The following is a 25,882-nucleotide window of genomic DNA, read 5'->3' on the forward strand; positions in this document are numbered from 1 at the left end:
CCCAAATCTCAAGATCATCCTTATTCACTATTACTACTTGAAAATCACTGTCTTAGAACAGATACTCAAGTTCACCTCTTACTTGACTGCTATTGTAGTAGTGGATTCTGATGGAATATGTCTTATGATCAGGAACTGTCTTCACCTTTCATCTGCGGGGCATGGTGGGTAGATTTGCACACAGCAGGGACCATTCAGTATATGTTTTTGAGTGAAAGCCTGTGCTTTCAATGAGTAAGGGTATGTAAGGGAAATATATGAATGTGCAGTATGTTCATGATTCTTGTCAGCAAGAAAGCATTCATAATGTCTCATTTCTGTCATTACTGTGGTTGGGTTTTATAGACCCTGTACAAAAAGACTCCTCACTTTATCAAATCTGTTTTCTCCTCTCACTTTGGCAAATGCCACAATGAAATGGGGCATTTGAGCTTTCCAAAACTCATGCAAATTTATTCTCCAAGAGCCTATGAGGTCTGCCTAGAAAAAGTACCCCCATTGTTAATATACTGAGAATGGTTTGCATGACATAGATGTAACCTGGTGGCCAAGGAAAGTGGATAGGAATGTGCATGCATGAAAAATGATGACCTCACTGTCCTACTCAGTGGGGGCAGGAGATGTCACTGAGTGAACATAGGTACTGTGTGGCAGTCACATTCAAATGAGCAAGTGGAGCAACAAACTGCATTAAATTTTGTGTTAAGGTTGCACATTACTCCGCAGAATCTATTTGGATGATTCAGAAGGCTGCTGCTATGGGCAACTGGTGATTGGCAGCTCCACCATGACAATGTGCCCACTCATGCATCACGACTCCTGCAGAGAGTTTTGGTGAAACATCAAATCACCCAGGTGACTCAGCCCTCCTACAGCCCAGATTTGGCGCACTGTGACTTTTGACTTTTCCCCAAACTAAAACCACCTTTGAAAGGGAAGAGATTTCTGACCATCAGTGAGATTCAGGAAAATATAATGAGGCAGCTGATGGCAATTAGGAGAATTGTATGAGGTCCCAAGGTATCTACTTTGAAGGGGACTGAGGCATCATTGTCCTGTGTACAATGTTTCTTGTATCTTGTATCTTCTTCAGTAAATGTCTCTATTTTTCATAGTACATGGCTGGATACTTTCTGGACAGATCTCATTGTATTTAAGGCACAGAGAAACATTGTACTGAGATTTTATGAATAAGGTTATAATTGTACAATGGGCATCATTGTTTACTTGTTTCAAGAACTGAAAGCCTATGACCTGGCTGGTGTGGCTCAGTGGATTGAGCACTGGCCTGCAAACCAGAGGGTCACTGGTTCAATTCTCAGCCCGGGGCACATGCCTGGGTTGCAGGCCAGGTCCCCAGTAGGGTGTATGCAAGAGACAACCACATATTGACATTTCTCTTCCTTTCTTTCTCCCTTCTTTCCTGTCTTTCTAAAAATAAATGAATAAAAATCTTGAAAAAGAAAAAAAATTAAAAGCCTAATCACAAGGTCAGAATCTAATTTTGGTACATCTGATTTCAGGAAAAGAATGTTGTTTAGTTGATTATATTTGCTTTTTAAAAAACTTGGAAAGGGAGAAGCTTTATAATTTCAAAAGGACTTTTCAATCTCTCCTTATAAATTTTCTTCAGATACTTTTCCCCAACATCTTTATCTTTCCCACTTTTCTTGGAGTTATTGCATTTGTTACCTGTCACTTCTCTCTTTTTTGCCAATCTCTGCATCTTTGTTTTGTAGTTTTCTTATTTATTCCACCCCCTATTTCTATAATTCTGGTGATGTTCATGATCCTTCACAAAAATGCTCAGCATAATTACTAAAATTATAGAAAATATAAATATATAAATTAAATATAAAATAAATAACTAAACTAAAATAAATATAATAAAATAAAGTAAGTATAAGTATAAATAACATAATTATAAATAAAATAAAATAACTAAAATAAGTAACCAAACAGATGATAATTTAACCTGTATAAGAACAAGCTTAGATTTTGGGTCAAGATGGAGGTGTAGGTAAACATGGCCCACTTCCTCATATAAACACAGTACAAATTACAACCAGACTACAAAACAAATATTACCCAGAATAATCAGAAAATTGACAACCAAGGAGTTAAAGAAGTCACATTCATCCAGACGGATAGGAGGGGCAGGGATGCAGAGAGATGCAGAAAGCCAAAGAGATGTGAAGGAGCATGGAGAAGTGCAGAGAGGCATGGAGATGCAGAGGGGAAGAATGGGCAGTCCCACACTCATGTGTGATGGATGTAAAATGGGAGGGATACCTTGGGAGTGAGGGATCCCAGTGCCACACCAGACCACCCAGCCCAGGGTTGCAGTGCAAGGAAGATGAGTCCCAATAACATTTGGCTGTAAAAAACAGTGGAGGCTGGGATGGTGGAAAAAACTGCAGAATTCTTAAGAGTCTCTTCTTAAGGGCCTGCAACAGACTTAGAACTTATGCAGACTCATGCCCTCTGGGCTCCAGCACCATGGAAAGAGCTGGAAGGGCACCAATGGCATATGGGAGGAAATTGAAGGGTCTGGCATCAGGGTGCGTGCTGAGAGACAGCTTCCTCCCAGACAAAACTCCACAGGCCTGGCAGCAGCATTGTCCCCTCCCTAAGCTTCCTTCCACACAGAGCCACAGAATGGGGACACAGATTACCCTGTACTGGCAGTTACCTAGGACTCCACCCCATCCAACTTAGTGGTGCTCTTTTCTACAATAGGCTGTGTTACTAAGAGAGGGAGTCAAAGCATCTCTACCTACTACACAGAAACAAACACAGGGAGGCTGCTAAATTGAGGAGATAAAGAAATACAGCCCAAATTAAAGAATAGATCAAAACTCCAGAAGAAGAGATAAATGAAATGGAGATAAGCAATCTAACAGATGCAGAGTTCAAAACACTGGTTGTTAAGATGTTTAAGGAACATCAATAGCAGAAGAAAGACCCGGGCAGAAATGAAGGTTACACTAAGTGAAATAAAGAAAAATTTGCAGGGAATCAGCAGTGGAGTGGATGAAGCTAAGAATCAAATCAATGATTTGGGACACAAGTAGGAAAAATTTAATCAGAACAGCAAGAAGAAAAAATAATTTAAAAAATGAGGAGAGGCTAAGGAACCCCTGGGGTGCCTTCAAACATCCAACATTGGAAACTTGCAGATGCTGGATGGAGAAGAGAAAGAGCAAGAAACTGAAAACTTATTTGAAAAAATAATGAAAGGACACTTGCCTAATCTAGAGAAGGAAATAGACATGCAAGTACAGGAAACACAGAGAATTCCAAATAAGATTGACCCAAAGAGGACCACACAAAGATACATCATAATTAAAATGCAAAAGGTTAAAGATAAAGAGAGAATCTTAAAAGCAGCAAGAGAAAAACATATAAGTACCTACAAAGGAATTCCCCTAGCTGGTTTCTCAAAAGAAAGTTTGCAGGCAAGAAGAGATTGGCAAGAAATATACAAAGTGATGAAAAGTGAAGTCCTACAAACCTAAATTATTCTATCCAGAAAAGCTATCATTTAGAATTGAAGAACAGATAAAGTGCTTCCCAGACAAGGTAAAGTTAAAGGAGTTCATCATCACTAAGACATTATTATATGAAATATTAAAAGGACTTATTTAAGAAGAAGAAGAAGAATATTAAAATAGCAACAAATTAACAACTCTCAACATTTGAATCTAAAAAACAACCAGAACCAAAATATAATCATAGATATGGAGATCATTTAGAGGGTTATCATTTGGGAAGGGGAAGAATAAAGGAAAAGGTATAGGGAGTAAGAAGTACAAATTGGCAGGTACAAAATAGTCAGGAGGATGTTAAGAACAGTATAGAAAATTGAGTAGCCAAAGAACCTATATGCATGACCCAAGAAAAGGAAAAAGCGGGGGGCATTGCAGGAGGGAATGGGGGTACTGGGTGGATGGGACAAAGGTGGAAAAATTTGGACAACCATAATAGCATAATCAATAAAAAATATTTAAAAAATAAAATATATAAACAACTACCACATGAATAAAAAAAGAACAAGCTTAGTGGATGCTTGTGATTTGTCCTGTTATTAAAGACAAAGTTGAATATGTAATTTTATGTTCATCCATTTTGTTTAGATTATTAAAATTTTGAATACTTGTCTATTTCTGTGTATTATTTATTTAGTAGACATTTTCCAGTTCTCTGCTCTCCATGTGGCATTTCAATGGATGCAAAAATGGATTATAAAAAACAAAATGCAACTTGTTTGCCCTTCAAAACTTGAAGGTGCTCACAGTGAAATAGAAGAGATGAGACAAACAGGAGTAACCACACAACAAGATAGAAGGGGATAAACACTATCAAATATAACAACATTGTCATAGAGTTTTGTTGAGAAACCCAGGAGGTATTAGAATATACAGAAATGGCGGGGAGTTTATTAGAGCACCGAGGGGCTAGTTTCTCTGGATTCTGGTTATTGTTCTTTACAACAAGATCTCATTCTATCCCACTTTTTCTCTCTCTACCACTGTCTCTTTCACTCCCTTTCTTTCTTCTTCCCAAAGGCTCTTTTTACCTTTCTTCATTTTTGTTTTCCCATTTTTTAAATCTTTGATGAACTAATGTTTGTATGATGTTCACTTTGAAGCCAAAGTCTCAAAAAGCGCAGAATTCTCTGATTGGAAGTCATTTTATAAACTTTTCTCACGAGCTTGTCTGTAGGGAAAGTGTTTCCCATTCTGGATGTACAATTAACCATTTATTTATGTTCATAAATCTCAATACTAACTCATTAATGGGAAATTTATTTATTTTTCTTCCAAAAGTTCTTTGCCCCTTGCTTCTGGCTTGGCTGCTCATTTGTGATAAATGAGAATTAGTCTTCGGTCTCTTGTGTCAGTGTTTTAGTTCTTCTTTTCCCCTAAAACTCATTGTAGTAAAACTTATATTGTTACAGGCTTAGGAGGTATAGGGAAAATATAATTGAAAACACCATCTCTCAACCCAGAAATTCTCTCCACAAAGATGAGAGAGAAAGGAAACACTTTTATTATTGAATAAGCATTAAACCAGCATGTGGTACACATCACAGGCAATCCACTAAGAGATTGCAAAAACAGAAAGTAATGTCACCCTTTGATAAAGCCATGCAGCCCATTGTGCACATGCTTTCAAGATGATCAATAACTTGTCCTCAAGTAAGAGGACTTGGTAGAATCATTTGTCACACATAGTTCATCCTGACCTTACTTGATAATAAGGGAGACTATCTGTGTTATTTAATTGGCTTTATCCAAAGGAAAACCTCATGCTTTTATTTTTAAGTTTATTTTATTATGGTAAGAATATTTAAAATAAGATCCATACTCTTAACAAATTTTTATGCCTACAACACATTATTTTTGACTATAGGTACAATGTTGTATGGCAGATCTATGGAGCTTATTTGTCTTTCTTAACTGAAACTTTACGCCCATTGATTCTAAATTTCCATCCCCCCAGCAGGCCGAGGCAATCATCATTCTACTCTTTAATTCTATGAATTGGACTATTTTACATAACTCATATAAGTGGAATCATGCAGTATTTGTAATTCTGTGACTAGGTTATTCCACTTAAGTATAATGTCCTCAAATTTTATTAATGTTGCTTATTGCAGAATTTCACTTCTAAGACTCTATAGTATTACATTGCATGGATACACATTTTTTTTAGTGTGAATAGTGCTTCAAAGAATATGGAGTGAAGATATGTCTTTGAGATACTGATTTCAGTTTTATTTTGGATGAACACCCAGAAGTGGGATTGCTGGATCTGACAGGTAGCAATTTTGCAATTTGGAGCAAGGTGCACCACTGAATTTAGGCCCCTGTCTTCCCACAGAAACTGGAAGGCATCACCCCTTTCTTCATGCTTACATTTCAAAAAGGTGGTCCCAGATCTTTGAGAGGGACTGTCATCTGGCACAAAGCTGACAAGAGACCTCTCTAGTCCTTAAAGGGGTTTAGAAGAAGAAATGAGAAAGCACCCAATAATTACTATTTTTCTAAAATAAATGCTCTGACAAAAAGGGGTGGAGGGAAATTATCTCTTTTATTTTCAACAAGGAAGATTAAACCTCCTTTTTAAAAATTTGTTCTTACGGAAGCTAGAACATATTTTAGTGTGTTTAATGCACTCAATAACTAAAGTCTTAGTTTTTTTCTGAGTTTATGATCAAACTGAGATTCAGCTGAGGTTTGTCTTTGGCATTGTGTAAAAAATTATGTGCCTTTATGTTGGAATCTTGTTTGAAAATTCATTAGCATCTCTAAAATTTTTAGAGTGATGAAATATGCATGAAACATACCATTTTCACAATTTTTAAGTGTACAATTCTATGGCATTTAAGTACTTTCATATTGCTGTTCAACTGCCATGGACATTCATTTGCAGAACTTTTTTACCTTCCCAAGTCACAATAGAAACTGCACTTGTTAAACACTAACTCCCAGTTCCCTCCAGCCCCTGGCAACTGCCATCGTTAGCACTTTAATCTACCTGTTAAAAACTGCCTGGACTAGAGAGGGGGCTTCATGGTGGCTTGTCACAACATGTATGGGCCTTGAGAAGATTATGCTAAGTGAAATAAGTCAGACAGAAAGAGTTAACCGTATGATTTCACTCATATGTGGTATATAAAACTGGGAGCAACAAACAAGAAAAACAAATACAAACTCATGGACACAGACAACAGTACGAGAGGAAAGGGAGGTGGGGAATAGTAAAAGGTAAAGGGGCCAAATACATGGTGGTGGAAGATGATTTGACATTGAGTGGTGGGTACACGATGCAATATGAAGATCATGCGTCATAGAAGTGTACACTTGAAATGTATAAAATCTTATCAATCAATGTCCCTCCAATATTTTAATAAAAAGAAAACTTCCTATAGAGGTAAGTAGAGTTATCTTTGCCCAGGATTTGAAGCAAAGGTGTTGTCTTGGAAAACTGGATGGGAAAAAACACTTTAAAACCTTTGAATGTGGTGATATCACTTATTCAAGTGATGATCACTAATTACAAATAACGTGTCTGTGCAGTTGCCACAAATGTCTAATTTGTGGCACTCAATTTCTTTCAAAGTAATAAAAACTGATTTTGGAGTAAAATATTGTTGCTAATAATTCAGGGATTTTACTTATGTAGATTGACTAACTTTGCTTTGGTGAATTTTCCTCTATCTTCATTGATCTTTTGTATATTTTGTGGTACACAGCAAGTTTCCTATGTTTTGCCTATGACCTGCCATGGGCAATGGGGAGAACTATGTAAAAGAATTGAGGCTGTTGATCTGCTTCAATCAGAGGACTAACTTACTCTTTCTTCTCTTTTCTTTCTCTCTCTCTTTTCATTTTCACCAATAACTTTATTGATTTGGATTTTTTCTGTTAGGGTTCCCTTTATTTTTTAAAATTATGTATATTTTATTGATTATGCTATTACAATCTACCCCCTTAGTTTATGTCCATGGGTCATACATATAAATTCTTTGGCTTCTACATTTCCTATACTATTCTTAAACTCATCATGTCTATTTTGTACCTACCAATTATGCTTCTTATTCCCCATACCTCCCCCCATTTTCCCCATTCCCCCTCCCTGCTGATAACCCCCTATGCAATCTCCATTTCTGTGATTCTGTTCTGATTCTAGTTATTTGCTTAGTTTGCTTTTGTTTTTTTAGGTTCAGTTGTTGATAGTTGTGAGTTTGTTGTCATTTTACTGTTCATAGTTTTGATCTCCTTTTTCTTAGATAAGTCCCTATAACATTTTATGTAATAATAGCTTGGTGATGTAAACTCCTTTATCTTACCTTGTCTGGAAACACTTTATCTGCCCTTCCATTCTAAATGATAGCTTTGCTGGATAGAGTAATCTTGGATGTAGGTCCTTGCTTTTCATCATTTTGAATACTTCTTGCCAGCCCCTTCTTGTCTGTAAGGTTTCTTTTGAGAGATCACCTGATTGTCTAATGGGAACTCCTTCGTAGGTAACTCTCTTCTTTTCTCTTGCTGCTTTTAAGATTCTCTGTTTACCTTTGACCTTTGGCATTTTAAATGTTGTGTCTCAGTGTGGCCCTTTTTGGGTCCAACTTCTTTGGGACTTTCTGAGCTTCCTGGGCGTGTTTGTGTCCTTTGCCAAATTGGGGAAAGTTTCTTTCATTATTTTTTTCAAATAAGTTTTCAATTTCTTACTCTTCCTCTTCTCCTCTGGCATCCCTATGATTTAGATGTTGGTATATTTAAAGTTGTCCCAGAGGTTCATAAGGCTCTCCTCATTTTTTAAAATTCTTATTTCTTATTTCTGTTCTAGGTGAATGTTTATTTCTTCCTTTTGTTCTAAATCATTGATTTGAATCCCTGCTTCCTTCGCTTCACTGTCAGTTGCCTGTATATTTTTCTTTATTTGACTTTATATAGCCTTCACTTCTTCCTTTATTTTGTGGCTGTACTCAGTCATTTCTCTGAGCATTCCGATCAGCAGCATTTTGAAATCTACATCTGATAGGTTGGCTATCTCTGTGTCGCTTAGTTCTTTTTCTGGAGTTTTGATCTGTTCTTTCATTTGGGCTATATTTCTTTGTCTCTTCAATTTGGCAGCCTCCCTGTGTTCCTGTGTATTAGATAGAGTTGCTTTGACTCCCCATGTGGGCCCACCTGTTATGCTGTAAGAAGCGGAGCCTTAGGTGTTTGCCAGGGTAGAGTGACCCACTTTGCTGCTTTGTGCTGCTGTTATGTAGGGGAGGGGTCAGAGATGGAACATTTGCAGTTGTTCAGCTCTTGCCCCATTTTCAGTCACTTCCCCCACTTCCTATAAGCAACTGGCATCCTTCTAGCTGCTGCCCTAGTGCTGGTTCTCCAAGTGAGTGAGTTTGTAAATATTCTAAGACTCTGTGGGGCCCTTTAAATGGACTCTCCTGAGAGACTGCCTTTTCTTCTGCCACCCCAACTCCCACTAGTTTTTACAGCCAGAGGTTATGAGGCTTATTCCCAGTGCTAGAACCTTGTGCTGGATGGTCTGGCCTAAGGCTGGGATCACTCCCTCCCCAATTGTCCCTCCCTGTTTTTATCCACCACACATGAATGTGGGACCAGCCACCAGTGCCTCACTGTGCATCCTCTCCACCCCAGCTCTCCATCTCTGCCCCTCCTACCGGTCTGGATGAATGTTTCTTCTTTAACTCCTTGGTTGTTGGACTTTCATATAGTTTAATTTTCTGGTAGTCCTGGTTGTTTTTTGTTTTTAGAATGGTTGTTATCCTTCTTGTGGTTGTGTGAGGAGGCAAAGTGTATCTACCTACCCCTCCATCTTGGTAGGAAGGTCAGAGAAACTTATTTAAAACCAAGGTCTGCTATGTGATTGCTATGATAGCTTGAGTGATATACTTCACATTTTTCATCCAATTTCTTCATCTTGTAAAACAGAAAAAGTATATTCCTTTCTGAATAATTGTTGTGAATATCAAATAAAACAAAGCATAAAAAGAAGCACTGTGTATACTGTCAAATCATGAATTATTTCAGTTTAATAAGGGACCTAGCATGTAGGAGGGATTTGAAAAATATTTGTTGACTGAACAGCTATCGTTCTCAGAGTTAAATTTCCTAGGGTTCTCTCCTCCATATGCATACACCTGGCTTGGTTGAGGATCTCTGTACTCTCTGCTTCCCTCTCATTCCTGATCACATCCCTCTCTTGTGCTTCAGCTTAAAAACTAGAGTTCAGAGCTTTGGGATTGATAAAAGGGGATCAACGTCATGTTTGTTATGGCCTCTCCTTGGCTCTTTCTTTCTAACCCCAGATACTTTCTCAGAACTTCTGAGGGGGATATAATTGGCAGTTAGATATACAGTCATCCACCAGAAAATAAAAAGTAGGAAGAAGGAAATTTTCTTTTTCTCCAGAAGCATCATGCACAGGAAATTTCATCCTGGCCAACAAGTAATGAGCAGCAACAATGTTGAATCAGATACTGTGAATTCGAATTAAACAATATTCCTAGGCTAGTCCCAGGATTCCCCCATGAGAATAGTCTGGCAGGAGCTCGCTTGGGGGGTCTTCTGTTGTTCACTGTTATCATCAAGCACAGGATAAATCAAATGTATGTATTAAAGGCATAATGAAGTCTTCTACTGACAAAGCAGATGATGGTCTCAGGGTATTCTTATAAACTTTCTGACAGATTCCAGTGAGAAAATACCTCCCTGAGGCTGATCTGGAAAAAGAGATGAATGTTGAGAGACCAGAGGTGTAGAACCAATGGAAAGAGTTATGGTATTTTCCTAGATTGTGGAAAAGCCTGTAGGAACAACCTGCCATGGGACAGACAATCTGCTGACTCCATTCCGCAGAGAGCAGCCATTCAATGCACAGTACCAAGTACTTGCAATGTCCCAGCGTTCATGCTTGGCCCTGCAAGACATTCATTAGAGGCAGACCCTGTTCTCAAGGGTCTCAGGAGAGAAGATGTGCACACTTAATTGTAGGGTGGGGTAAAAAATTACATTACTGGGACCATAAGGGGAAGTTGTAGAGACAAAGAGTATATTACATTTGGCCAAGGGACAAAGGGAGCTATCATGAAGGAAACAGGTTTGGAAATAGATCTGGAAGGATGAGCATTGTGTTTGTCTGTGTGAGGAGGGGCATGCAGGACATTCCAGGCAGAGGACTGATGAAAAGGGAAGGGAGGCATGGGGGTGATTTATAGCACCATCTGCACCTGCACCTGTGACCAGAGTCCGGGCTATATGAGGAGCGGAGTAACAAGGGTTGGTTAGAGAGTTTTGCCACCAGATCCAGAATGTCAAGTAAAGGACATCAGGGAAATAGAATTAAGATGAGCTATGTGAGAAAATCGATATGATCCTTGCCATTAGTCAGCCTTTACAGGTGTCCCCATGGCCCTGAAAACTTTCCTCAGGCTTTTTTAGGCTTCCTAAGGCTTTCCTAAGGCTTCTTGTTTGTGACATGGTAAACATTTTTCCTTTTCTTTTGGCTTTGGAGAATATGATTTTGATCTGTTTTTCAAGCATCAGTAGATAGAAAGGATACTTACAGGCAAAAATGTACTACTGGTTTTTAGGTCAGCCTAATGAATCTATGCATTTCCTCATCTTCCTTTTTTTCAGAGAGAGCAGACCAATTAAAAATAATAGCACTCTTAATTTTTCTAGCATATAGGTCCCAGAGAGTTCAGAGTTTGGGGATTGGGAGGAACAGATCAAAGGCATGTCTCCTCATCTGTACTGACTACTTTTATAATCGGAGAAATAAGAGCTTCCCCCCTGTTGTCCTCCTCTTTCTCTTTGGTGTCTGATGTTCTGATTTGGCAATGCTCTTTCCACATCCAAAATGCTAGAAGTGAAGTCATAATCAACTCCAATTAGCTCTACTGGCGGAGCATAACATTCCATACTTAAATTCAGCAGCATGTCTTGTGTCATTTTAGCTAGCCATTGTACTATTGTTTCTACATCAGCTTGCTACAGGGATGGCTTAGAAAATTAGAAAATTGATTTGAACTTCCCACTTCTTCCCCAATTAAGAAATCATGACCCTAGCTTTACTAGAAGTTTTTTTCTAGTATGCCCCAGGAGAGAATTTACAGGAATTTCTCACAGCTTGGTTTGTTGCCGGTATCTTTTGCAGATGAAACAGCCAAACCCCCCCGCCTAACCTTTTTTTTCTGAAAGAACTTTCAGTCAGCATTTCTAAACTCTGCCAAGAATTCTAGTGCTTGGAGATATTTTAAACAGAGATTCATAAAGTCAATTAAGTTAGAGGAGTGCTGTAAATGATTCCTAAGTAATTTAGTTTCACAGTGTGCATTAGCATTCTAAAGACCCTGAGAAATCTTGTAGAAAAAGATAACTTTTAACCTCATTTTCACCTGATATTAATAACCCAATGTTTCTCTAAAACGAGGACATGATACCAAAATTTAATTTTTTTAAATCATTCCGTGGAAGCCCAAGCTGGATAATATGGATCAATATGTGGCCTTTGGAGGGTCTAAATTAATCCAAACAAGATTTATATGAGGATGTTTTTTGTAACTTGGCAATCCTTTATGCTCTGTCTGTATCAACAGAGCTGCTCTATCTTATTTTCCTGAATCCAAAGAAACACCAAAGGGGACTGAACCAGTAAGACAATAATGTCAGCTGCAGAATGCCGATCTTGCAGACCCTGCGGGGTTATTGCAGAGTAAGATTAATTATGCAGATGTGCCACCCGAGGCTTCAGAGTTGAAGGACCCTGTTGTAATTCATTGCAGGATCATTCATGTAGCCAGCATTTTGATATGATTATTATTCCACCGAGGTTTTATCTGCCCCGAGACAATTACAGAACCACTTACCAGCATCTTTTATTGACTTCTTATTTAAAATGCCAAGGGCTACGGTGGGCACTCAGGTCCTGCTATTGGTGACAGCTACAGATCAATGGCGTGGAGCAATATGGGACTTTCTTTAGGACATGACAGATGCTGAGATTGTTCGCTAAGCAGAAGACAGACATTCAGACTCCATTACAAAATATTGTTTCTGGGCCCCATGTCTCTAACACCAATGTTTAAAGTAATGGCAGCAAGAGCAAGAGGATGCATACAGCAGAAAGAGCATGAGACTCGGTGTCAGGGCGTCTGCCTTTGAACACTGGTTTCATGATTTATTTATATCTGTGGAACTTTGGGGAAATCACTAGTTTTTCTGTAAACAGTGTTTTCTGAAAATACTACTTTTGAGCCTCATGTCTCTAACACAAATGTTCAAAGTAATGACAGCAAGAGCAGAGAGGGAGCATGTAGCAGAAAGATCATAAGATTCAGTGTCAGGATGTCTACATTTGAACACTGGTTTCACCATTTATTATCTGTGCCACTTTGGGGAAATCACTACTCTTTCTGTAAAATGAAATTGATATTAAATACCAAACTCTTGGCAGTCTTCTGAGGTTTAAATGAATATATGTGGGTGAAAAATATTGTGAATGGCAAAGTGTTTTAAATATATTTTTGTGTTAATGAGAAAGACTTCCATTCTTCAACTGGCAGTGTCAGCATAATCAAACAAGACTTTTATGGTCGAATTGCTTGGCTAATGTCCTGGTGACTCCTCTAATCGCGGATACCACCACTGAGGGCAGAACGTGGTCACCATCCACTCATATCATGAGCAGTTTCAAGGAGCCTATGTCCTTGAAACAATGTGCAGAATACAACTCCTATTCCTAATTGCTGTTCCTAGTTCATGGTTTTAGGGACTTCATAACTGCAAGATAATATTAGAATTCATCATCTAATTAGTATTTTCAACATGTTTTCCTTTCTGTTCTATGCTCATTGGAAAAAGTAAGGCTTGTTTTATCTCAATTTTCCCCAAAATGGCTTTCTTATTTATGGGTGGATACATTTCGGAATGTTTACCTGTCTTCAGAGTTCAGCTGTATTGCCACATTGTTCAAGGAGTTCGAGGCCTCCTCCTCAGCACCCCCAATCCTTTCCTTTATGTTAAAATGCTAGTGATTCCTTCATTAGAGCATGATGCTTGGATTAATTTGTGTACTTACTAATAGCCATGAGCAAATACAGCTAAACTGCTTTGTACAGGTAAAGAAATAATAATAGCAAGAATTCTTTTAGGCATTTTATACATATTAATTCATACAATTCCATCAACAAACATATGAAGTAGGAACCTTTATTCTCCCCATTTTACAGTTGAGGAACTAAGGCACAGGCAGATTAAGTACCCTGCCCAATATTTCACAGGTACTAAGTGGCAAAACCAGGAATTGGAACATTGTACTAAAAGAACAAGCTTTTAACTGCAAGATTATAATTAGCAACGTGCATGCTGGAGATCCGTACAGGTTGTGAGCTCCCAGATTCCTGGGGCAGGTTAAAATCTGTTTCTTCCTTTGACATATAGCACAGAGGGTCCACATAGTAGGTACTCAGTTATTGTTCATTAGCTTTGCACTGGAGGGGGGGCACTCCTGAGAAGTTTATGGTGCAGCCACAGATGCCCCACTTGTACTCTATCAATATACATATATTTTTAGTACATGTTTCACCCTCTTGCTTAATTTTCTTGTCAAAGCATTTTAAAAGCTCCTATTATGCAATGCTTGAGCACCTCTCTGTGAGGGTACTGTTTATTTCCAAGTAGCTGCATGGTGAAGATAAGGCATACTTGCTGAAATTAGGATCACTTGAGTCTTTAGTACTTTATGGATCAGTACATAATAGCACTATAAAATTCCAGCTCATTCTCATTCTGTTGAAAGGGCGATTGCATGTTCTTACCTTATTTGCAGTAAAGTCACCAAATGTCAAAGACATATGTAAAGAACTGTGGCCAGAGTCCCCACCCCGTCCCTCCATCCAGAATGATTCCGTGGACTGAGGTTACATCCCAGACTATGGGACTGGTGGCTGCCCATTGCCATCTGTCAGGATGATCCTGGTGTCCAAAAATCAGTGAAAGAGGCCATAGAATTTTCTCAACAGGGACACAGACTCACACAGACCTCCTCAGTGTCAGTTCATAGGGGATTTTTTTTTAACACTTTGGATACAGAGATGATACTTTCGTAAAAGCTCTCTGGTTTTGGTGTACGTGTCCCTGGGAGAACTTGGAATATTATCTTTGTGTTTCAGAGACAAGATCAGGGTTGGGGTTGGGGGTGGGGGTGGGGGTGGGGCTGGGGAGGCTGCCTCATAGGCCGTTCTCTAGCAGAGGAATGCCCGAAGGAAGAGGCTCCCCTGACACCCCTGTGCTTTCTCACATTTGGCGCAGTGTCTGTCTGGCACACTGAGACCTCTGTGAGAGTTCTACGTTTTATACTTTATTTCTTCTTAATAAAAGTAGTTGTGGAAACAGAGGCACCAGGATAATAAAGAACGCAGGCAAAGTCACATAGCCAATTAATGCAAAAGTCAGTTCTAGGACTTAGACTCCTCAGAACCTTGCCCGCCCCCTCCCCCCTCCCCGCCCTGTTTCCCTGTGTAATGGAGGAGGAGGAGCCCATGGGTACTGCGGGGCCTGTTTGAGTAGCTGAAGCTACTGAAGCCTCCAGGTCCCTGAACAGGAGGGCAGGTGAAGCTCTCTTCTGATAGATGATCACTAGCAAGGCAATCCTTTTTTTTCTGACACAAGCGGGGAGATGACAGGGGAATGTGCTCTTGTAAAAGGACAACTGTCTGTGTTGCGAGACCAAGCATGACTTAGATCCATTCCAGTCCAATTTCTGAAAACAGGTCCCCTTTTTAGGCAGAGGATCTTGATGAGAAGTCACTTCTGTTTAAACCTGCTCCTGGGGGAGCCTGCATTCTGTGGATGACCTTTAGCTTCACTAAAGAATACACTGTGCCTCTGAATATCTATGTAAAATAAAGGAACAACACCTCATATTTGCATCATTTGTCACCATTTATGAAGCTTTCTTCATAAGTATTATCTACTTTGATCCTTAAAGCAGCTGACAAACTAAATATTTGTTATTCTGCTTTATTGATAAGGATATTAGGGTCCACAGGGTTAGGTAAATTATCCAAGGCACACAGTTCAAGAATGACCAACAGTAAACTAAATAGAGGTGGACTGTGTCCTAGGGGGATGGTTTTTTTCTGTTATCCATCAGTTGCCCTGTAATTATACGTTTTTATTGTACAAACTTATTGGGCTATATACTTTGGACACAGACTTGGAGTCCTGGTCCAAAAATGGATGTGAAAAGAGAAAAAAACTAGATAAAATAGATCAGCACAGAAATTTCTCAGGACTCTAAGGAAAATTTAGATACCTGCCCAGAGTTTTTAGAAAAGGCATCCTTTACTGCTAGCCGGTGGTAAGATAAAAGACCTGGGAGATGATGCGGAGGGGAAGTGGAGCTGTGGGAAAAGCTGCCACTTCAGTCTCAAGTAGAGCCGAATGATTTTTGAAAAGCACCTGCATCTGATGGATTGAAAATTGATCTGGGAATTAGAGTCTGGGTCCCCCACTTCTCTAGTTAGAGCTTTCACACTATCAGTTTTCCAGTGAAACCCTAAGAGGTTTAATGCATGAAAGAGAAGTTCATGGTCACATAACATGGTTAATGCAGTGTTAAAACAAGTCAACCACAATATCTACTTGGTAGATTACCAGAGCTTTTAAAAAGCTGATGTGTACTGTGAATCTCCAAGAGAGAGATACATGACATGTTGCTTTTCAATATCAGTGTGGCCCCTCAGTCCTCTGACAGAGCGCTCGCCACGGGGCAGGACAGTTTTCATCAGGCACTTCAGTGTGATTGCATTGTGCTTGATTATTTACTTGGTTCTTTTTCTCTACTTTTTTTCTTTTTCTTTTGTGCTCATAAGTCTAATTTTGCTCCCAAACTATAAGATACACATTATATGAACTGTTGTGTTCATATTTCTATATACTGCCATTTCTATTCAAGTGTATAAAAGAGGGACTCAATAAATACTTCTTGATTTGAACAAAATTTGATTTGGTAGATACAGAAGCTGGAGTGTATGGTTTTTATGGAGAAGTCTTTGAAAACTTCACCACAGTTTTGTGGCCTGTGGCCTCTCTAGCAGTATGTGGGTGCTGTCTTTCTATTAAGAGCCTCACAGATGGGATCCTGATCTTCAGACCATCCCTTTGAATTAGAGAGGTTATTAGTGCCGATGTTGTTATATGAAATTTAAGGGGAAAACACCTCAGATGGCTAAGAAGCTTTTCTATGCTGGGAAAAATGATGACTTTCCTAAACTTGAGGTGACCTGATCTTAGTTTAGAAGGTACTATAACCTGTTTTGAGCCTGTGGTGGGTTGTCATCCCACCCAATTCCCTACTTGAACTTCATATGACATCACATTTCCCCAAGGAGTGCCTCCCTCCTCTACACTCTCACAGATGTCTGTGCAGTGCTGCTCTCTTGTCGCAGGACTACTAGCTCCGTGGGGGCAGGGACATTTCCCTTCCCTCTTCTTTCTTCAGACTGTCCAGAGCTTGAGAAATATGTGTTGTACGAATTGGAAGAAATGTTAGATATATTCATCATAAATATCCTCCAGTCTCCAGCCTTGAAGTTCCCTGAGACAACTCCCTTTCACATTCCATGGTGGATTTTAAGCTGCTTTTTATTTGAAAGTTTGTACATAATGTTTTCCAGTGCCCCTTTCCTAACATTTCCCTGTTTTTGAAATCACCCTTTAACTTTCCCGTAGTTTTTATACAAGCATAACAAATTAATAGTAAGATACATAAATGTGTGTACATATTGATGAAGTTTTTTTTAAAGATTTTATTTATTTATTTTAGAGAGATGGTGAAGGGAGGGAGAAAGAGAGGGAGTGAAACATCAATATGTGGTTGCCTCTAGCACACCCCATACTGGGAATATGGCCTGCAACCCAGGCATGTGCCCTGACTGGAATCAACCCGGTGATACTTTGGTTCACAGGCCTGCGCTCAATCCATTGAGCTACACCAGCCAGGGCCATATTGATGAAGTTTTACAAATGCATCACTATCTAACCATCATCAGAGTAAGAAATAGAACATTTCCAGACCTTAGAATCCTCACTCTTGCCCCTGACTGTCAATATTGACAAAGGTAACCCAGCAATTAAATGAAATGATGAATTAAGTAATTTATAACATAATTTCCTTTTGATTTTAAGTTTTCCACTCCTTTGGATTCTTTCCAATTTAAAGAAAGAAAAACAAAAAAGTCCAGCCTGTTTTATGAAAAAGCCAATGTCATAACACTTGATGTTAGTATAGCGTTTTATAATGACAAAGTCTCCTTCCATGTGTCACATCATTTGATAACAGCCGTGAGGGAGGGCAGACATTTTTACTCCCATTAAACAATGAAGTATTTGAGAATAGGGAAGGGAAACCTCTGGACCACAATTTCTCCAGGTTCAAGTCTCATCATGTCAGATGGGTACTGATGAGGGAGAGAACTTTGTGAGGAATCTAAACGTGTAATGACAATGTTGTACAGCTGAAACAAATATAATATTGTATACAACTGTAACTGGAAAATAAATTTAAAAATTTATTGTGGAGCATATTATAACAATCTCGGCTTTTCTATAAGTTACAGAGGCCTGACTTGCAACCGTGACTGTCTTCTCTGAAATATTTGGGGAGCACAATATGAAACTTGGACCTAGTATGCTATGAAAAGTGTAGGACATGCAACATTTTACCCAGGGGTCAACAGTCAACTCGAACCAAATAACTTGGGCTCTCCTTTGTAAATAATGTTCAGAGTAGCTCACGTTTGCTGCTATACAGTTTCTCAAGCATTTCACATATATTTTCTCAGTTAACACAAGTTACTGAAAACCAGCATTTACAGAGAGATGCTTACATTCATGGACAGTGCTCATCACTCCACAGGAATTATCAAGTTCATTCCTCCCAAAGAACTGAGGAGGTAGGTATTAGTGTCCATCACCCCCATGCAAAACTCCTGCCTCAGTATCTCTAAAGACAGAACATTTCATCATCAAATTGTCCACCCACTAAGAAAAGGATGCACTGAAATACTCTTCTTATCCTCATTGAGAAGTGCCCACGAACACCTAGCATGTCAATCTTAAATAAGTCGTTAAGGCAGCAACCAGGTTATAACTTTATCTAGGTGGTTGCTGTGGATATTCTTCTCCTCTTCTCTGAGGCTGTCCAAGATCAAACAGTTAAACTTAGAACTTCAAGTTCAGTTCTCTTTCATTTTCATCTCAGTGAAAACCTAGTTCTAGTTCTCTTTGTAAAGGATGAGACTTGATATTTCTTCCCTCACCCCAGAGAGCATGTTGCTTTCAGAATATTAAAGAATAAGAAGAAACCAATCTGCTCACATCCTATTCCAAGCTTCGAAAGACGGCAGGTGGTATATTGTTATATATGTCCTCTCAGAGTTTCAAAGACTTTGAGGCTGTTTTGAAAGAAAGGGTGAGGCAACCACTAATGTTTTCTGGTATGAACTTTGACCCTGCTGTTGTATCAAGGTTAGCAACATTGGCTTGATATGCTGAAAGTTGGAACAGTTCATTGATCTCTCTATGTGCCTAGACTTTCCTGGAACATTCACTACTTAATGATAGGATGGTGTTATTTTTAAAGTAAATGTTGAAAATAGAAACCATATTTAGGTTAAAACAGCTTTCAATTATATAAACTGTCTAAAAGAGTTCACAAATCATTTGTGGAGCTTTTATAAAAGAAAAGTCATGCCACATTAAAAACTCTATTTTTCATTAACATACAATAAAATGGACTTTTTTTGAAGTACAGCTCTATGAATAATAAGTGATGTATAGACACATTTAATCACTGCCCCAGTCAGGATATGGAACTGGTCTATCCCCTAAATAACTCCCTTGTGCTATTTCTTTATAGTCATACTCTCCTATCACCTCTAGTTCTTGACCTGTTCTCTGTCACTATAGGTTTTTTGGAGGGGTGCTGGGGAAGGGGATGTCATTTAAATGGAATTAGACAGACGATAGCCTATTGAGGCAGGCTTTTTTTTTTTCACTCAGCATAATGCTTTTGAGATCCATCCAAGCTATTGTTAACAACAGCTCATTGCTTTGTATTGCTGAAAAGCAATCTACTTTTTGGATGTACCAGAGTTTATCCATTTGCCTGTTGAAAGGTGTTTGACTTCTTTCCAGGTTTTGGCAATTAATAATAGAACTGTTATAAGCATTTGCATATAGATTTTTCTGTGAATGTTTCCACTTCTCTTAGATAAGCTCCTAGGAAGGGATTGCTACACCCTATGGTAAGAATATGTTTAACTTTATAAGAACCTGCCAAACTGTTCTCCAAAGGGGCTGTGCCCTCTTCCAGTCCTAGCAGCACGGGAGTTCCAGTTTCTCTGTGTTCTCTTCAGCACTTTGTATCATCAGTGTTTCTTTTTTTGGTTATTCTGAAAAGTGTGTCATGGTTATCTAATCTTGTGGTTTTAATTTATATTTTCTTTGAAAATGGTAAGTCTCTCCATATGAGGCAAGTATGTTTCAAGACTCTCAGTGGATGGATGACTGAAATTGTGGAGTACAAAATGCTACCTATAATGTTTTGCTTTGTTTTGTTTTGTTTTGATTTTTTCCTATAGGTACATACATTATCACTTAAAGGAAGCACTTTACAGCTTCACTACTTTACAGCATCACTACTCTTGTGCGAGGGGCTATTATTAAGTCAAATAAGCACTACTTGAGAACAAGCTCTGTGCTACTCTACAGGGGATCTGATAAACGAGAGGGCTGCTAAGTGACTGGTAGGCAGAGTCCGCTGGGCAAAGGGAGGATCCACAGCACAGGCAGGACAGAGCTGGACTATGAGAGATTTCCTTCAACTCCTCAGAATGGTGTGCAATTTGAAATTTTGAATTGTTTATTTTTGGAACTTTCTATTTCATATTTTTGGACTGCAGTTGACTGTTGGTAATGGAAACCATAGGATGTGAAATCACAGATAAGGAGGGGACTACTGTATCCTATTTGTAAAGTGTCTCTAAGATTTTTGACATTTTAAAATTGAGTTGTTTGTAGTGTGATTCCTACAACTTTGTTCTTCTTTTTCAAAATGGGTTTCAACATGTAAGGCATTGCTCTTTCCAAATAAATTTAATACTCAGCTTGTCTATATCTATAAACAAATCTTGCTAGGATTTTTTATTAGAATTTTACTAAATCTGTCAATTAATTTGAGGAAACACTGACATCTTTTCTATGTGGAGCCTTTCAGTTCATGAATATGTTATGTCTATTGTATTATTGTTTGTTACTACCGTAATAAATTATCAGAATCTAGTATCCTACAGCAACACCCTCTTATTATATCACAATTTCTGTGAGTCAGAAGCCCTCTAAGGCCACCTGCATTTCTTGATACGTTGCTGTATTTTTCCTTTAATGTCAAAGGTCCTCTGAGTTCTTTTCTTGCTTTTCTTTGATTTATCCTTCTGCTACATCCCTCTGACTTTAACCGGAGAAAGTTAATCTTCATTTAGGGGCCCCTGTGATAGATTGGGCTCACTTGAATAATCCAGCATAATCTCCCAATTTTAAGGTTTATAACTTTAATTGTATTTGTAAAGTCCCTTTTGCTCAGTAAGGTAACAACAGATTTCAGGGATCTAAGGCATGAAGCCATTCTGCCAACCACATATTTCCATTTATTTAGGTCTTCTTTGATTTATCAACATTTTCTAAATGTGCACATACAGATCTTGTACAGGTTTGTTTAGACTTTTCATTTTTGTTTTAGTTATTGTAACAATCTTATAAAAATTGTTTCCCATGTTTCATTGCTAGTATATAGTAATATGTTTAATTTTTGTGTATGGCTACATATTCTGTGACTTTACTTAGTTTTATTTTTAATAGATTCCTTAAGATTTATGTATGTTGAAAATTATGTCATCTGTGAATAGCCTTATTGCACTAAGACTTGAGAATGATGTTGACTAGTACTAAGAATGAACACATTTGCCTTGCTCCTGATCTAACTGGAGAAGAATTCAATCTTTCAACATGTGATGTAATGTTAGCTGTAGGTTTTTTGCAGATGCCCTTTATCAGTTTCAGGAAGTTCCCTTCTATTTTTAGTTTGCTGGGAGTGTTTATTAGGAATGGATATGGCATTTTGTAAAATGCTCTTCTTGCCTCAATTGGTTTTTCTTCCTCAGACTTTTCAAACGCTGAGACCAAGCTTGCATTCTAGAATAAGCTACTTGGTTGTGGGGTATCTATAGATTTCTTTTCTTGTGCTAACGATGGCAGCTGTTAGGACCAGAGGAATGTCTCATAAAGTGAATTGGCAACTCTTTTGTCATCTTCTATTTTCTGAAAGAGATTCTGTAGAGTTGATGTTATTTATTTTTTAAATGTTTGATTGAATCCACCAGTTAAACCATCTGGAGCTTGGGAGTGTATTTCTTGGAAGGTTTCTAACTGAAAATTTAATTTCTTTTCATAATAATAGGAACAATGAAATTATCTATTTCATTCCAGTTGAGCTTTGGTAGTTGGTGGTTTTTAAGATGTTGGTCCATTTCATCTAAACTGTGGGATTTATGTGCCTAAGGTTTTGAGCATCACCTTATTACCAATTTAATGGTTGTGTAACTGGTAGTGGTGTGTCCTCTTTCATTCCTCTTATATTCTTTCATATATTAGTGATATGTGTTTTTTTTTCTTCTTGGTTCCCTAGCTAGAGATTTAGCAGTTTTTTTAAGTACCAACTTTTGGATTCATTATTTCTTTCTATCTGAAATTTTTTTATCTTTATTCTTCATTATGTTTTATTTTTATTTTGTTTGGTTGATTTATTTTTCTATTTTCCAAGCCCTTAAGACAGAAGTCTTTCTTCTTTTCTAATGTAGGCCTGTAATGCTACTGATTATCCTGTATGTGCTCCTTCAACCACATCCCACACATTTTGATATATTGTTTAATTTTTTCATATTTGTTCAGTTCAAAATATTTTCTAATTTCCCTGAGACGTTCTTGTTGACCCATGGGTTATTTAGAAGTATATTCCTTAATTTCTAAGTATTTGGAAATTACCCTGTTATTTTTCTTTTATTGATTTCTAGGTTAATTCTGTTGTTAGAGGATAGACTTTTAATTCTTCATATTTGTTAAGGTATGATTTATGGTGCATGACATGGCTGACATGTATTTGAAAATAATGTGCCATTATTTAATTTTTAGAGTCCTCAAGTAGTTACTCCACACATTCTGCCCAGGCTTACAGCTGCTTTCATTGAGAAAGACAGGTAAAGTTTGCTTACTTTGTTTTACCTAGAATTAGAGACTTTCATGTTACTCTGCTGAAACTTTTTAATTGGTAAATACTGTATTCTGAAATATTCTCCACAAAGACCCTTTTATGGATCAAAACCCTAGAAACTAAACAAAAGACTGATGATGAAAAAAGTCTGAGTTTTAAATAAATGCTGTCTCCTTTTCTGTGAAATGGGATAATTAATAATTTGACCTATGTCCTTAAAAAGCCTCTTTGGTATAGATGTGCAAGATCTGTTTACACTTTACTAGGAAGTTAGAGAAGGGGGAAGAAAGGGTCGGATGGGATCAGGACTCAAGTAAGTCCTCAGACTTACTGTGGCTTCAGAGCTGGGCTCACATGGGGATAACCAACCAGGGTAAGTGCTTTGGTGTTAGAAGCCAAGTTTTCAGTAGGCAGGTCATAGCCAAGGGCATCTGTTGACCAGGAATGAAGCAGGCAATAGCAGCTTCATGGCTGTGGAAGCTAATCCAGTTTAGAGAAGACCTTACAGGGGACAAGAGGCAGGTTCCTCGAAAAGAGTGCTGACGAACACCAGGTTGTACATCCAAGCCCCGAGGAGGCTGATGGGCTTCAGAGAGTAGCTGTGATCCAAGCATGGAGCTGTGTGTGGAATCAGGAAACTGAGGGAGAAGTCCAGTCCCGTGGCCTATTGAAATGCCGCTGTGCAGAAGGAAGGCAGAGCAAATTGTTAGAGAAATGACTGTCCTAGGAAAGCAAATCTAGTTGTTTTAGTCTGTTACCTGCTGGCTCAGTGCAAGAAGCCAATGGTCAAGGATAACTCAGAGATAAGGAGGTCCTATTATTAAGCTGAGAGAATGCAGAAAATAGAATGATTCATATACAGAGGTCAATGTTAAAGTTCTGAGCACATGTTAACAATCATTATTAACGTGGCTATTTATTACGTAGACCTGAGTGCATATATGAAATTTCTCACTAGGTGATATAAGCATACAAGTTGATATACCAGGAAAAAAATGACATTAAATATGAAAGAAATACCAATACTTCAGACAGGAAGTATGAAAATGATCATATAATAGATAAAATGGATAATGCAGGAAAGGCTGACTATAAATTTATTATATAAAAATTTGATCATCGGAAGCAAGGGCAGAGTCTATTAAACCCCATCACAGTAATCTAAAGCCAGATTGCAATTCAGACCATGAGGAACTATGTGTCATTAGGCAGGTTCCATTGCTCTCTGACAGTTTCTCCATCTCTGCCAATACCCAGCGCCCCCTCTTCATGTGAACTAGAACCTAAGTGTATTACTAGTCACGATAATAAAATTCTGAGGCAGAAAGAAAGATGATGTTAAATGAACCTGCCTTCTTGAAGAGGTCTCAGACCAGCCAACTGCCTCCCATTAACCTTGATATCTTTAGTCTGTCAAAACCAGCCTGTGGGATCACAATTTCTTTTCAGTCTGTTTTATTCTAATTCATCACAGACGGGACTGACCCTGGATTCGTCTTTGCACACAAGTCATCTGTAGATTAGCTTTACCTCGGTGACCTGACTCTTTGCTGCCTCTGGCATAATCCAGTTACTCATGAGAATATCAATTAAGATCCTCAATCACACTAATTAGAATGTCTTCTAAGTGTTGCTTTAGGAATAGTATTAGGGCTGAAAGTACTGTGGCCTGAATCTGAAATTAAATATCTAGTTGCTCTCCACTGACAAGGATTAATGCAGAATTATTAATTAATTTTATTAATGACTTGGGTGAGGACATAGGTGGCATGCTGAGCAAGTTTATAGATGACACAAAGCTAGGGGTATAACAATTACTGTGATGGCAGACTCAGGAGTCAAAATGATTTCGAGACAGAATTCAGTGGCAATCCATCCAACGTGCCTAGAAGAATGATCTCTATAAGGCAGAACTTGATGATAATGTCAGCCCTCTAATCAGAAACCTTCAGTGATTTCTCTATTTGCTGTTAAAATTACATTTCAAGTTTTAACCTGCTATTCAAAACTTTGTTGTATTGTAATCCTAACTCTTCCTGCTTTCCAACAAAATCTTCTATAGTTCTTTTCTTAATACTCTTTGCTTAAGCCAAGCTGAATTATTTATAGACTATTTCCTATATATGGACCATGCTTTCTCTATCTCTTTCACTATTTCTTTGAGCGTTATTCTCCATTTCCAAACCAGTTCTTGCTAGTTCAAAAGCTACCTCTTGCATTTCGTCTTCTTCAATTGCCTTAGCTGCAGTCATCTCTGTCTTTTGGTAATCTTCAATAACACTTATCTGTTCCTCTGTGACTATTTTATCACTGTTTATTCTCTGTTGTAGTTATTTTTGTATTCTTTTTAAGTCTCTGCTAACCTCTGCCTAGTGCTAGAACTTCTGTTTGGTAAATCTTTACATATCTTATAGTGTCTCTGCATTCATGTTGTTCATGGTCGATGTCATTGAAGTGGTTTGCATGTGGTTTAGCTCTTCTACTGGGAGAGGTGGAGGAGGCCCTAAATCTAATTTATAAACAGATACTTTTCAATACATGTTTTATAGAATAAATGAATGACTGATAGAGATAAGAGTTCCCTAAGGTAATGATTTAAGAATGGAAAGGGAAGGGTGGTGATAAGAGTTATTTTATCTTTGAAATAAAATAATTATTTAAGGTATAATCAACCCACTTGTTATTTGTGGAAGCATAAAATGAACCAGAGATTTTTAATGGTATGTGGTCAAGAGAGGTGGCAGTTGGAAACTTGCATTGCCTTTAAAGTGGCCACACACTTCGGATTGCTTGGACAGTACCACTTTATACCTTTTTGTTTCCATGTAACACTCTTAAAACTGTCCCATTTTCAATGTTGTTATATGATCTTTGACCTTTTAAGACTGGTGGGTCCCTGTGCTCATGAAACTTGTGGCATAGCCTATTGTTTGTGATAATAACACTTGTAGTTGGCTAGATATGGGTATAAAGACCATCTCTGTAACTTACTAGAAATAGGATCTGGACA

General features: G+C 38.2%; 1 protein-coding gene across 6 annotated transcripts in view; it reads left to right on the forward strand.

The window, feature by feature from the left end:
• LOC123827290 (interleukin 1 receptor accessory protein) overlaps nt 1–25,882 on the forward strand; it is a 142,445-nt gene that overhangs the window by 23,665 nt on the left and 92,898 nt on the right. For 4 of the 6 annotated variants that reach the window (XM_045851803.1, XM_045851799.1, XM_045851797.1 and 1 more), the window contains one exon: nt 22,794–22,858. The exons of the other annotated variants lie outside the window; for them this stretch is intronic. The gene's annotated coding sequence lies outside the window, so the exon portion shown is untranslated. The remainder of the gene's footprint in view (nt 1–22,793; nt 22,859–25,882) is intronic. 6 annotated transcript variants of the gene reach the window in all.

Source organism: Phyllostomus hastatus, unplaced genomic scaffold (genome assembly GCF_019186645.2).
Source record: "Phyllostomus hastatus isolate PE091 unplaced genomic scaffold, TTU_PhHast_1.1 phas_contig_86, whole genome shotgun sequence".
Lineage (NCBI taxonomy): Eukaryota > Metazoa > Chordata > Mammalia > Chiroptera > Phyllostomidae > Phyllostomus > Phyllostomus hastatus.